This window comes from Carcharodon carcharias, chromosome 1, assembly GCF_017639515.1.
Source record: "Carcharodon carcharias isolate sCarCar2 chromosome 1, sCarCar2.pri, whole genome shotgun sequence".
Classification (NCBI taxonomy): domain Eukaryota; kingdom Metazoa; phylum Chordata; class Chondrichthyes; order Lamniformes; family Lamnidae; genus Carcharodon; species Carcharodon carcharias.
Window position 1 is genome coordinate 64,810,945 of NC_054467.1, and position 14,113 is coordinate 64,825,057.

At 40.8% G+C, this 14,113-nt stretch overlaps 1 protein-coding gene across 2 annotated transcripts in view; it reads left to right on the plus strand.

The window, feature by feature from the left end:
• arhgap10 (Rho GTPase activating protein 10) overlaps positions 1-14,113 on the plus strand; it is a 305,162-nt gene that overhangs the window by 26,032 nt on the left and 265,017 nt on the right. The window contains exons 2-3 of one of the 2 annotated variants that reach the window (XM_041193989.1): positions 4,285-4,339; positions 11,499-11,623. The exons of the other annotated variant lie outside the window; for it this stretch is intronic. The gene's annotated coding sequence lies outside the window, so the exon portion shown is untranslated. The remainder of the gene's footprint in view (positions 1-4,284; positions 4,340-11,498; positions 11,624-14,113) is intronic. 2 annotated transcript variants of the gene reach the window in all.

The following is a 14,113-nucleotide window of genomic DNA, read 5'->3' on the forward strand; positions in this document are numbered from 1 at the left end:
GAGTTGTGATTCTCTTTATTAACAACTGGTCTGCTTTTTTCAGACACTGTGGGTTTGTCCTGTTCCTTCCGAGGGGAATGTGCACTCTGTTCATTCCTAGAGTGTACTTGAATTTTCTTTTTCCATGATGTCTGCCATATTCTTGCTGGATGTATATATTTCGCAAATAGGATCTTCATTTCCACTTGTTTCACAATTTCAGCTAAAAATTTGTTTATTGTTTTATTTGCAATTCATTTTGCAAGCTTATGATTTTTTTCATTCAGCTGAATGGTTCTCAGTATGCCTAAGACATCCAGTGCTCTTTCTTCTTCTAGTTCCTTGCACTTCAGTGTTGGATTTACATTTTCCAATCTTATTTCTATCTTTTCTTTCTCTGTCTGCAACAGAACTTTGTCCTTGTCCATCATTTTGGTTTCACTGTTGGCTAGGTCTGTCTCTGGTGAAGTCGGAACTTGTTTCAGTTCTGAAATGGTGCTACTCCTGGCTTCATTATCCACTCGCAGTTTGGAAAGTTCTATGGCTTTTCTTTTCAATGTCTCCTCTATCCATTCAACTGCTTCATCGGCTCTTCGGTCTGTTTCTTGTACCTTTTGGCTTCTTCCTGGAATATAGAACATTGCTGAGTCTTCTCTATCAACTGTTCAGTTTGTTCAGAGTGACATTAAATTCATTTTGCTTCTCTTCGTAATTTTCCAGAGGAACAAATTTTGACTTGAGGGATTCTTATAGCATGTGAAGGTCTTTCAATAGGTTTTCCTTTTCTTTGTGAAACTCCACTTGTTTCATCTTGTGCTTTCTGGTAATTTAGTGGAGTCTCTTAGATTTCTTCTGCCATGCTTTCATTCTGCTGTTTAAAACAATCTTCATTTCTTCATGTTGCTGAATGGTTACACGTTCCTTTTGCTTTTACTCTTGAAGGACAATTAACTATTCTTTCAACTGTTTAGTTTCTTGTTGACCTCTGGCCAACTCACTCTGGGCTTCAGTGCAACATTTTGTTGCTACTGATAATTCCAATGCAACTTTTTCTGAAGTAATATTCAACAAACTTTGTATCTCCCCATGTCTTTCCATGGCTATACATTGATTCTTTCAGGGTCGCGACTTCTTTGCATGCCTTTTCTGTCTGCTGTTTTGTCTAGCTGCACATCTGGTGGAGTTTTCCCAACTCCCACTTTGATTGCAAACTATAGAATTGAGGGTCATGATTTCTTCCTGATAACTTTGTGTTGTCTCTGAAATTTGTCGGATCTCGAACAGCTTGGCTCATTGAAGACTTCAGTTTATTGTGTGTTTTCAAAGGTATAGACCCAGCTTGAATCTTGAGCTTCAAACCTCCCTTTTCAGGCCTAATGCGAACATTTTCCTATAGAACAGCTTCATTTACCTTTTGCACATTTAGCTTCTTTCGAGTTACCTCAGTTTTTCTTCATGCATAGCCATCAGCTCACTCTGTATTGCCATCTGATCCTTCACTCTGGGGTAATTTGGCTCCCTCCCTCTGGGGTTTTCTGTTGCCCTCAGTCTTGAGTCTTTTGTTGCCCTCGCTCTGGGGTCTTTTGATACTCTTGGCACTTTATTGGGAGTTGACTACTCTCTGGCGTCTCTTGTTGCCCTTGGTAGAATTGCCCTCTCTCTGGGGTATCTTGTTGCCCTTGGTGGAGTTGCCCTCTCTCTCTGTCTTCCAATTTTATGTTCATGGCTGTTTTTTTTTGTAGTTACAGATTTAAATTTTGTTACCTCTTTAAGACAGAGTGCAGTAACCTTTTTTTGCAGCCATTGGCTTTCTTTGTTGTGAGTTTCCCGCACTTTTGGGCTTGTACTGGGCTCTCCGGCAATCAGCCACATTGTTTTTTTTAAACTTCAGTGCAGCATGACCATCACTGCTGCAATCTGCTGAGCCCTGGGACCACCACCTATTCTAATATGTAAGTGCAGCTACTTTTTTTTGTATTTCGCTCACCACCTAATGAACTGTATCACTCAAGGTTCTTGCAATTTTCTGTAATGGACTTCCACTTACTCCAGTGGATTCCTCACTTGCAAGTCTGTAGTGAAGCTTCTTTAACTTTTTCTTCAAGTTTTCTTCTTAGGTGGGTGTCTCTTTAGTTAGACTTCAGTTGCTTTTAGGTTTTCGTACATGGTGCCATTCTGGCTTCGTGCATTTAGCTGTTGCCTTTCATATCACCGAGGATCACCATGTCAGATTATGGTACTATCTCTGATGTGATACCTTGTAGAAGTGATCACCACTGTCAACCGTGTTGTACTATGCTGATAGCACTGATCTTGCACACTGTCTATCATGTTGTAATATGGGTTCTTTAGATGTCTCAATGATGAGATCTTGAGACTTGTACACTTAAATATGAACCGTTTATTGTAACCTTTAACTAATTACAGATCCAAGGTATGGTCATACATGGTGCTGTTACCTCAATGCAGACTGGTTCCAGTGTAATCTTTTTAGACTGTTCTCTGAGTCTGTTATCATGTGATTCTATACATCATACTGTAGACGGTGCTATTCTCCAGTCCCACATTAACCCTTGCTCTGCGGAGCACCTTTACATTACAATAGCATGCAGGCACATACTACAACATACGAGGGCTAGAGCAACTGAATGCATGCTCATCAGTAAGGCAGCAAAGAAAATCAAGGACATGCAGGGGCCAGAATTTGAGGCATGTGGGGCTGAAAAAGGTTACAGAGATAGAGAGGGACAATGACATGGAGGGATTTGAAAACAAAGATGAGAATTTTAAAATAGAGGCATTGTGAACTAGGAGCGAACATAGGTCATCAAGCACAGAGATAATGGGTGAACATAGCTTAGCGCAAGTTAAGATTGACCATCTCCATTAGATTTAAATTGCGGATGAACTTTTGGAACAGCTGGGCTCTAATCACATAATTTATAATATTATGTTTGAAAATCTCAATTCAGTTTTGGTACTTAAAACTTACAAACAATTGTTTGAACAAGGATTCTGTGCCAGCTGTAAAGCATTGAGTACAAGATAAACAGCTAACATTTCACAATAAAAAATATCTCCCTTTGAAATAGTATTGGGTGAGACTTTAAGCAAAATGTAGACGTGTTGTCATTAGTCCATACTAAATAATATCTATAGTTCAGTAAACTATTTTAAAGTGGAAGTTAATAGAAATAATTGTATAATTTATAAAATGTATTTCTTGCTTTGTGAATCATTTTTTTCTGAAAAATGTATTTCAAGCATTGAAACCAATGACTAAGAGTTGCCAAATATGCATAGTCAGCTCCTTTAGCTGGTTTTGTTTATCTGCAGAAGCAGTCAGGCAGTATCGGGTAACAGTAAGATAAAAGCAAAAAGCGGATGCTGGAAATCCAAAACAAAAATAAAAATACCTGGAAAAACTCAGCACGTCTGACAGCATCTGCGGAGAAAAACAGTTAACGTTTCGAGTCTGCATGACTCTTCAACAGAACTAAGGAAAAATAGAAAAGAGGTGAAATATAAGCAGGTTTAAAGGGTGGGGGGGTGGTAGTGGGGGTGGGACAGGTAGAGCTGGATAGAGGGCCAGTGATAGGTGGAGATAGCCAAAATATGTCATAGACAAAAGGACAAAGAGGTGTTGAAGGTGGTGATATTATCTAAGAAATGTGCTAATAGGTGACATTAGGGTAGAAAACAGGACGAGCAAGGTACACATAGCCCTAGTGGGAGTGGGAGTGGGGTGGGCGGAAGGGATCGAGAAAGGCTAAAGGGTAGAGATAAAACAATGGATGGAAATACATTTAAAAATATTGGAAATAGGTGGGAAAAGAAAAATCTATATAAATTATTGGAAAAAAGGCGGATTGGAAATGGGGTGGGGATGGAGGAGAGAGTTCATAATCTAAAATTGTTGAACTCAATATTCAGTCCAGAAGGCTGTAAAATGCCTAGTCGGAAGATGAGGTGCTGTTCCTCCAGTTTGCGTGAGCTTCACTGGAACAATGTAGCAGGCCAAGGATGGACATGTGGGCATGAGAGCAGGGTGGAGTGTTGAAATGGCGACAGGGATGTCTGGGTCATGCTTGCGGACAGACCAAAGGTGTTCCAGAAAGCGGTCAGACAAGTATTTTTATTTTTGTATTGGGTAACAGTTTTGGTCTTGGTGATGAACTTGTATGTTTTTGTTTCTAGGAAGTTTAATTTCTGCAAACATCCCACAAATGTCCAGTAATGGTCATGTGGTAACCACCCATTTGTTTATAAATATGCTTCTCAAGATGAAGAGTATTTGTGTTGCAGGATGGAAGTCTTCATAATCCAGACACAGCATCATCATAAAGCACTCTGGCATCAGGTACAGCAATGTTACACATTTTGGGTGTGCACTGGATGTTCTCTTTAGCATCACTGATCACTCCCATAAGTGGTAAAGTACCTTTAGCGACCAAAATCTTTTTAAATGGTACCATCACCTGAGAACTGTAACAGTAAGGCCATTTCATGCATGTATTAAATATGATCTTGTGTTTGCCACCATGTACATTCTCCTATCTTTTCAGAAACCAGACCAAAAGACATTCTAGTAAGATAAAGCACGATTGTAAGCCAGTAATATGATTTATTTCATGAAATACATGAATTAATAGAATGCAGTCTTATGATGAAATACATCTATGACATGTTGCACCATTGAAAACAGTAAAGTATATTAATGGGCTAACCACAATGCACAAGTTAGCAATCCCTAAGCTAGCCAGTGCTAATTTTTCTTTTAGAGGACAAAAGTATTCATATTATAGTCAGCAGATTCCTAGGCCCAGATTTTTGCCAAGTTGAGACAACTTGGGAGACCTTTAAAAACGGCGGGCAGGACCCTGATGTCGAAGTCCCGCTCCCATTTCTGGCAGATACCATTTTTGCCAGCAGGGAGATGGAGGTGGGATGTGAAGCGCACAGACAGGAAACCTAAACTCAGCAGGGCTGTTTGAAATTAGTGCTGATTTCAAACAGACCCAATTTTTGTTGTTCGAAGGTCCTTAACCCACAATATGAGGACCACAATTTTAAAGAGGAAACATAAACACGCCTGAAGGGAAGATTTAAGGTCTGTTTAAATGTCATGATCGGAAGTGATTTAAATATCCAGCCCTTTAAAAATGAAAAAAAAACAGGCTGCAGTTTTCAGTTAGTGTAAAAATGCAAACAGCTGCTGGAATGCATAGATTGACAGACCATCTGGTGTAGCTGAGGAAGTTTCAAAGGAGTTAAATGTTTACATTTCTCATGGGTTATTACAGCTGAGCCCATTATGAATGCATCGCCAAGTTTCAAAAGCTCCAAAGCTACTTATCTCCGCAAGGAACTGAGTTCACATTTTGATTACCAGTTTAAAGAGGTTATTAAAGGATTAATTGTCTTTGATGTGGTTAGTGAATAGAAGTGTGTTTCCACAACAGATTGACCACCTGAGGGGATTTAAATCTTTTTAATAGGTTTCGTAAATGAGAGGTTTTTTTCAGTATCAAGTGTGTTATGAGTGAGATCGCTCTTAGGTTGTTAGATTTTAATCTCCATATGGCTCCTGAGGTCTACCCAATGTGGATACTGAATGAGTGGCTATTGAGGGGGCATGGAGAAATGGAGGTGGCATGGGGAATGGGTGGAAGGGATGAGAGGGTGTGAGAAGTGAGATCTTGAGGGCATAACAGCTTTTAATACAACTGGGATGAAGTCCCAGAGAACTGAGGTAGGCCTTCTAAGCAGCTCACCTCCTTGGCTGCCTCCAAACTGCCTCCAGAGGTGGTGGGCCTGATTTTATCCCGTCTTCACCTCCCTGGAACAAAGATATGGCAGGCAAGGGCCTTTTTAAAGGAGACAGATCTGCAAGTTAGGAATTTTCCTAATTGAGCTTCCCGCCTCAATGGCATAACATTTCTCTGGGGCTGATGAGATAGCAAGGCACTTCTGTCTTTATCACTGTTTCAAGCTCAAACTATCGATAAATACTTTTTTTTTCCCCTGGAGAAAAAGACAAAAGCTGATTCTGGTCCCATCAGGATTGGGTCACTAAGCAGCCAATCAAATGCACCACCTCGAATGTGAAACTCCTCTCCCCACCCCACTTTGCTGTGGCAGCCATGGCAACCACATTATTTGTTTAGCTATGCGACCTGAAGCACCCCTGAATGAAAACCAATCTAATTTTAAAAGTGGAAACATCTCTGGAACAGGTTTCCATTGTCTCTCACTGATCCAGTATGGGATAATATATAATTCTCAGATAAGTGTTTTATCTTGTATTCTAACTAAATTAACATTGCAGATAGTCTTTGTCTCCCTGGGAGAAATGAATCTAATTTGATAGTAACATCATTATATAAATTAAGCCAAACTTGTTCCAGGCCAAAAATGTAGAAAAATTACTTGCCCCTGGAGTCTGAATCCAGCTTATTTGCAAATACTCTGCATCTTACACTGCACTCACCAATATAGCTGCTGATGCTCCTGGACACCAGGATCAAATAAGGTCAGATGTCAACCAAATTATTCGTTCCCCTGCCCCAGCATCAAGTGTCAGCACAAACTCTCAGAGAGCTCCTGTTATGGTACCACTATGGCATTTATTTTCCATTTCCCACACCAGACATCCATCCTGTGGCTTTTCTGACTGAGATTGTAATTCAGAGGAGGGACATTTTTGTGCTATATGCTTATACAAAACTGCATTGTGGCTGCCCAGATTCATTTCACATAGAACCCTAACAGTCAAGTATAAGGAGAATTCCTCCATATCAATCTGGACTGGATTTGAGCCCAGAGTCTAGCGATGAGAGGTCAACATCTATTCCCTGTGCCATCTATTTCCTCATGGTGATTATTTTAAGGGGAAAGCTTTAATGAAAGGTAAATAAATCAATGGGTCCCCTTGCTTTTTTTTCCCAGAAATTACAGCATAAAATTAAATTCGAATCTTTTTGATAGATTGAGTTAGTAGCTTTGTCATTTATATTTGTGTGGACCACAGGATCTTGTAATGGGAATCTAATGGTTTAAATGGATCAGTTTTTCTCCCCTGTATATGATGGAGTAACAGGTATATCAGTGTAGCCATATACTGAGCACATAAGAAAAAATTGTCATGATGCTGCATGTAGGTGGGGCTGGTTATGATCTTGTATCATTTCAAGCCCCAGTGGGCCATTATACCAGTTAATTTTTAACTGGCTGATGACTATTTGCTTCTTGGGTTGGACCTCTCAAGCATTTAAAGGACAGGGCAAAGTCTCCTACCTCTCTACAAGAGCAGATTAGATCAGATAAAATTGTGAGCATCAAATATTTGTTTACTTATCTTCCCTACCAGAATTTCTCTTTCATCCAGAAAATATTATACTCTGCCTTTTTTTTAGTATAAAACAGAAGTTATATGCGTTAGGTCAAATGGCAAGACCAGCAATCAATGCTATGCTCCCTAAACATACAAGAAAATGAAGAGAAAAAATTTGTTATGTGGAAATGGGCTGCTAAATTTGTCCACATAACAGTAGTGATTGTACTTTACAAGTAATTAATTGGATGTAAAGCATTTTGAGACACCCTGAAGACCTGATAATGTGCTGCACATTTGTAAGATTTTTTTAATAATCAAGGACTTAAGAACAATTTTACACTTAGCAGTGTGATTGTCTCCCAATGGGACTTATGCGTAGTGGATAATGGGGAGCATGTAGATGTACTGTACTTGTATTTCCAGAAGGCATTTGATAAGGTGCCAAATCAAAGGTTATTACGGAAAATAAAAGTGCTTGGTGTAGTGGGTAACATATTAGCATGGATAGAAGATTGGCTGGCTGGCAGAAAGCAAAGAGTATGCATAAATGGGTCTTTTACAGATTGTCAGAATGTGATAAGTGGAGTCCCACAGGGGTCTGTACTGGGGTCTCAGCTTTTTATGATTTACATCAATGACTTAGATTAAGGGAGTGAAGACATGGTAGCTAAATTTACAGATGACACAAAGATTAGTATAGTATGCTGTGAAGACGGCATGAGGAGGCTGCAAATGGATATAGATAGGTTGAATGAGTGGGCAAAGATCTGGCAAATGGAGTTTAATGTGGGAAAATGTGAAGTTGTTCACTTTGGCAGGAAGAACAAAAAGCAGAATATTACTTAAATGGAGAACTGCTGCATAATTCTGAGGCGCAGAGGGATCTAGGTGCTCTAGTATGAGTCACAAAATGTTTGTACACAGGTACAGCAAGCAACTAAGAAGGCTATTGGAATGCTATCTTTTATTCCGAGAGGAATTGAACATAAAAGTAAGGATCTTATGTTTCAGTTATACAGGGCATTGGTGAGACCCCACCTTGAATACTGTGAGCAGTTTTGGTTTCCTTATTTAAGGGATAATGTAAATGCATTGGAGGCAGTTCAAAGGAGGTTTACTAGATTGATACCTGGAATGAGTGGGTTGTCTTATGAGGATGGACAGACTGGGCTTGTTTCCGCAGGAGTTTAGAAGAGTGAGGGGGGATTTGTATGAAGTATACAAGATCCTGAATGGAATTGCTACACCATGTTTCCTAAATCATTCAGAACAAAAAAGAGGAAAGAAAGCTGAGAAAATCAAGCAATGCCCAGTCAGGCTTCATTGAACACACATCTGAATTGATTGTTGCTGAGGAAACAAAAATATAAGATGGTACCAATGACACAGTGACTTCAGTTAATGCCAAGGATGCACCAGTGTCAATTAAAGTTGTGATAGTAACTGACACTGGGAACCCTATTTTGCCCTTGTGCTAAAAGTTCACTGATGCCAACTAACATCAAGAAAATGCTAGTTAATACTGGATGCCCCTCAGATTATGTGTCCTCAACAAGAATCAGAACAAAGTGTCAATGTCATCTGGAGCAACTCGTAGGAGTTCTGAATCCTAATCCAAGGAAGAATCTTGAAATGAGCCTGACCATCGGGAATCCACCTCTACTTCTGTTGACATGGTTCCTGTCCATATTTTCACTAGGAGCAATTCAAGGAAGTAGAATCTGGTACCACTTCATAATTGATTTAATCCCTGAAGAAGACTGGCAATGCCTTAATGGAGTTATTCATAATTGTGATACCAGGCACAAAGGGGTCAGCAAGAATCATACAGATAGTGGAACACTACAGGCTGCTTTTGAAAGTTCCCATTTACTCACAAGCTATGGAATTAGAACTCCCTTAAAATAGAGCAGGAAGACAGTGATGAATTACTCCAGGACATATTGCCACATCACAAATCAAAATAGACAGATATTTGATGAAGAAGTCACCCAAGCCTTCATGTACCAACTCCAAAGAGAAGCTTTCTTCTGAATAGCAGTTATGGTTGAAGGTTATCATTCTGAATGATTCGGAAATGTCTCAGCTGACCGATGTGATTTGTTCCAAATTTAATCCAAAAGCAGATCAAACGTATAGCATTCATGGAGACTCAGTGGAATGCATTGTATAGTACACTTGCAGCATAGTTATATTTAAGGCCCTCTCCCAGCACAGGTAATTCATCATGCAAAAGACAAGCGCCTAGAAATTGATCCGTAGCACATTTTTCAGATGTTGCACAATTGCTACCTAAGGACCCAAATTGTGGCTTTGACAAAATGCCCACTCCCCACTGGAGGTATGTATAGCCTGCCATTTTGGTATGGGAGGTAACACTTATGTTAGGTTCACATGCTGGCAAGATTTAAAGCAGCCAGATAATTGGAGGCTTTAGAGAAGGTGCAGAAAAGATTTATGAAGATTGTTCCAGGGATGAGGAACTTCAGTTACAAGGATAAATTGGAAATACTGGGAATGTTCTTTTAGGGAAAAGAAAGTTGAGAGGAGTTTTGATAGAAATTGTCAAACCATAAGGAATCTGAGCAAGGTAGATAGAAAGAAACTGTCCCTCTTGGTGGAAGGGCCAAGACCCAAAAGACAATGACTTAAAGTGATTGGCAAAAGAACGAATATCGACATGAGGAATTTTTTTCGCAGTGAGTGTTGAGGGTCTGGAAAGCACTATCTCAGAGTGTAGTGGGGGAAGATTCAATCATGGCTTTCAAAAGGAAAATAGGTAAGCACCTGAAGAGTGAAGATTTGCAAGGCTATGGAGAAAAGAGCAGGAGAGTGGGACCAGCTGTGTTGCCCTAGCAGAGGGCCAGTATGGACGCAATGGGAGGAATGGGTCTCCTTCTGTGCTGTAACCATTTAATGATTTTTAATTATGCAGATGAGGTGCACCTGCTGCATGCAGAACTCATTCACCATTTTGGACTACCCAGCTACTCAGACACCACACGCTGACTTCATTGAGCACAATGGGATGCTAACCAGCGTGAAGAACACCTTCACTAATGAAAGCTAAAGGGATCATGCAGTACTTACAGTTTAGTTGCTGGCTCACTGCTTCTGGCTACTGTTTGATTCCTAACATTTATAGCTGTGTTCTACCACTGTTCAGATTCACTTTCTCTGCTTAGAGAGACCTTTTCCGGCTTTTGCACTACTTTTGTTTGAAAGAAAGGAAGACTTGCACTAATACAATGCCTTTCACAATGACTGAAAGCACTTTATACAAACCATTAAATACTCTTGACGTGTAGTCACTGTTGTAATTCAGGAAACAAGGCTTCACAGATTTGCATGCCAGCAAACATGGATGGTCTAATAGGACTTTCTCTGGGCACAGAGCATGGTTAGGAGCATCAATGAAAACACCACAGGACAGGACAAGCTACCAAAAGAGATAGAAAAGGAGGAAGAGCAGTTAGCAGGATATCATATCCATGAATGGTCTTAAGGAAGCTTCCTTGGGGAGGAATGCATGAGGCACTTCCTCTTTACCATGCAATTTGTCATCGAGCTATGTCAAGTAATGCAGCCACAACTGCAGCCTCAAAATGGGGCATAGACAGCACTGGCTTTGGTTGTCAAGGTCACCATCATACTCAACTTCTATGCCATGGTCTCCTTTCAGGCTGCAACAGGTAACATTAACAGCATCTTACAACTTACAGAGCCACCGATGTATCAGGGAGATCACTGAGGGTCTCTACACCAATATCTCCTACTAGCAGAGGAAAGTGAGATGAGTGAGCATGTAGTTTTGCCCACATGGCAGATGTCTTCATGGAGCAAGGTGCCATTGTCTTGAGTGTACCAAACCAGCACTGTGGAATATTTTTCAATTGAAAGGGATTAAGAACATAAGAAATAGGAGCAGGAGTAGACCAGGGAGCCCGTCAAGCCTGCTCCACCATTCAGTTTGATTATGGCTGACCTTCAACTCCAATTTCCTGCCCACTCTCCATATCCTTTGATTCCATAAGAGACCAAAAATCTCAGTACATATTCAATGATGGAGCATTCATAATCCGCTGGGATAGAGAATTACAAAGATTCATAATGTTTTGGGGGAAGAAATTTCTCCTTATCTCATGATTGTCCCCATATCCTTTTCTTTATTATTCATTCACAGGACATGGGCTTCACTGGCTGGACCAGCATTTATTGCCCATCCCTAGTTGCCCTTGTCAACTGAGTAGCCTGCTTGTTCATTTCAGAGGGGATTTAAGAGTCAACCACATTGTCAGTCTGGACCAGGTAAGGACAAAAGATTTCCTTCCCTAAAGGGCATTAGTAAACCAGGTGGGTTTTTACAACAATCGACAACAGTTTCATAGTCATCATTAGACTTTTAATTCCAGATTTTTATTTAATTCGAATTCCACCATCTGTTGTGACAGGATTTGAACCCCAATCCCCAGAGCATTACCCTAGGTCTCTGGATTACTAGTTCAGCAATAATACCACTATGCCATCACCTCCCTGACACTGTGTCCCCTTGTTCTAGATTCCACAGCCAGGGGAAACAACCTTGCAGTTTCTACCCTGTTAAGCCCTTTCAGAATTTTGTAGGTTTCAATGAGATCTCCTCTTATTCTTCTAAACTCCAGAGAGTATAAGCCCTATTTACTCAATGTCTCGACCCAAGGTTCAAAATGGTGAACCATAACTTTCCTGCCTCCAATGCAATTAAATCCTTCCTTAGATACAGAGACCAAAACTGCACACAGTAGTCCAGCTGTGGTCTCATCAAAGCCCTATATAATTGCAGCAAGGCTTCTTTATTCTTGTATTCCAATCCCCTTGTAACAAAGGCCAGCATGCTATTTTTCTTCCTAATTGCTTGCTGTACCTGCATGCTAGCTTTTTGTATTCCTGGTAGGAGTACACCAAGTCTCTCTGAACATCAACATTTATAAGTTTCAAGCCTTTTAAAAAATATTCTGCTTTTCTATTCTTACAACCAAAATGAATAACCTCATACTTCTCCACATTATTCTCCATCTGCCACCTTGTCTCCCTCAATACACAGCTGGTTAGCGATGACAGATAACAGTGCTATCCCAGCAGCAGTCATGACTGTATAATTCTGCGACAGTCCTCTGTCGCTTTTTTTGAACTCGGCCTCCAAGCCATAGGCTGGGTCCTTGCAAGGCTCACGATTCTAGTTCAGAGCCTGTGCACATTATACACAGTAGGGTCACAATGAAAGCTATGCTGCTACATGGAACCTTGTCAAGCAAACAATTGTCATGCACAAGCGAAGCTTCTGCAGTCTGAACTGGTCCGGAGGAGCTATTCGTATACCCTGAGCCAGTATCCAGACCTGTGGTCATCTGCTGCATGCTCTGTAACTTTGCCTTGATGAGACAGCAGCCCTTTTTACCTGTAAACCAACAAGATCAGGAAGAAGAGTTGGTAGAGCAGGAGGTGAGACAAAAACCAAGAGAGCCTTGATCTGTCTGATTTGAGACTATCTTATCCAGGAGCTGTTCAACCAAGCTGGATTGCCCTTCTCCACTCACCAACATTCCCACAATCATTATCTCCCCACTCCCCACCTGCCAACCACTAGCCCTTATCCTTCATTCACTCTACACATAGATCTCGCCCTCACTTCAGTACAAACGTAAATCATCCACTAATTCAAATCCAAATCTAAAACCAATCTTATCAATTAAATAATCTTAGTATTTACAGAAAATATTACTATTCACTTCTGTGTATACACTTGGTCCTCTCTTTTGTGTTATTTTATCTACATCACTCCTCTGAGGCACTTCCCCAGTGCCTACAGCTTGGGAAGTGGAAGGCTCCTAAGATTCCATTGAGAAAATTCCAGACTGCCTTTGAGGGTAACCTCAAGCAATTCTGAGCCTAGACCACTGGCTGCAGACTGCACCATTGGACTGTTTTATATATAACAAATAGCACAGATAACTCCAGGACGTTAATGCAATGTAAATGATGAAAAAGGTCAAGGGACACAAGTTCAAACTGGCAAAGTGCAAACTTAAGACTGATTCCAGAAAGCTCTTCTTCAACCAAAAGTGCTGAACACATAGAACTGACCTTTAAAAAGGGTAATGAAGACAATTGAAATTTTTTTTTCATGGGATGTGGGCATCACTAGCTAGGCTAGCATTTATTACCCATTCCTAATTGCCCTTGAGAAGGTGGTGGTGAGCTGCCTTCTTGAACCACTGCAATCCATGTGGTGTAGGAATACCCAAAGTGCTGTTAGGGAGAGAGTTCCAGGATTTTGACCCAGTGACAGTAAAGGAACAGCGATTTATTTCCAAGTCAGGATGGCGTGTGACTTGGAGGGGAACTCGCAGGTGGTGGTGTTCCCATGCATCTGGTGCCATTGTCTTTCTTCGTGGTAGAGGTCACAGGTTTGGAAGGTGCTGTTAAAGGAACCTTGGTGAATTCCTGCATTGCATCTCGTAAGTGGTACACACTGCTGCTACTGTGCATTGGTGGTGGTGGGAGTGAATGTTTGTGGATGCGGTGCCTATCAAATGGGCTGCTTTGTCATGGATGGTGTCAACCTTCTTGAGTGTTGTTGGCGCTGCACTCATCCAGGAAAGTGGAGAGTATTCCATCACACTCTTGAATTGTGTCTTGTAGATGGTGTACAGGCTTTGGGGAGTCAGGAGGTGAATTAGTCAATGCAGGATTTCTAGCCTTTGACCTGCTCTTGTAGCCATAGTATTTATTTGGCTGGTCCAGTTCAGTTTCTGGTCA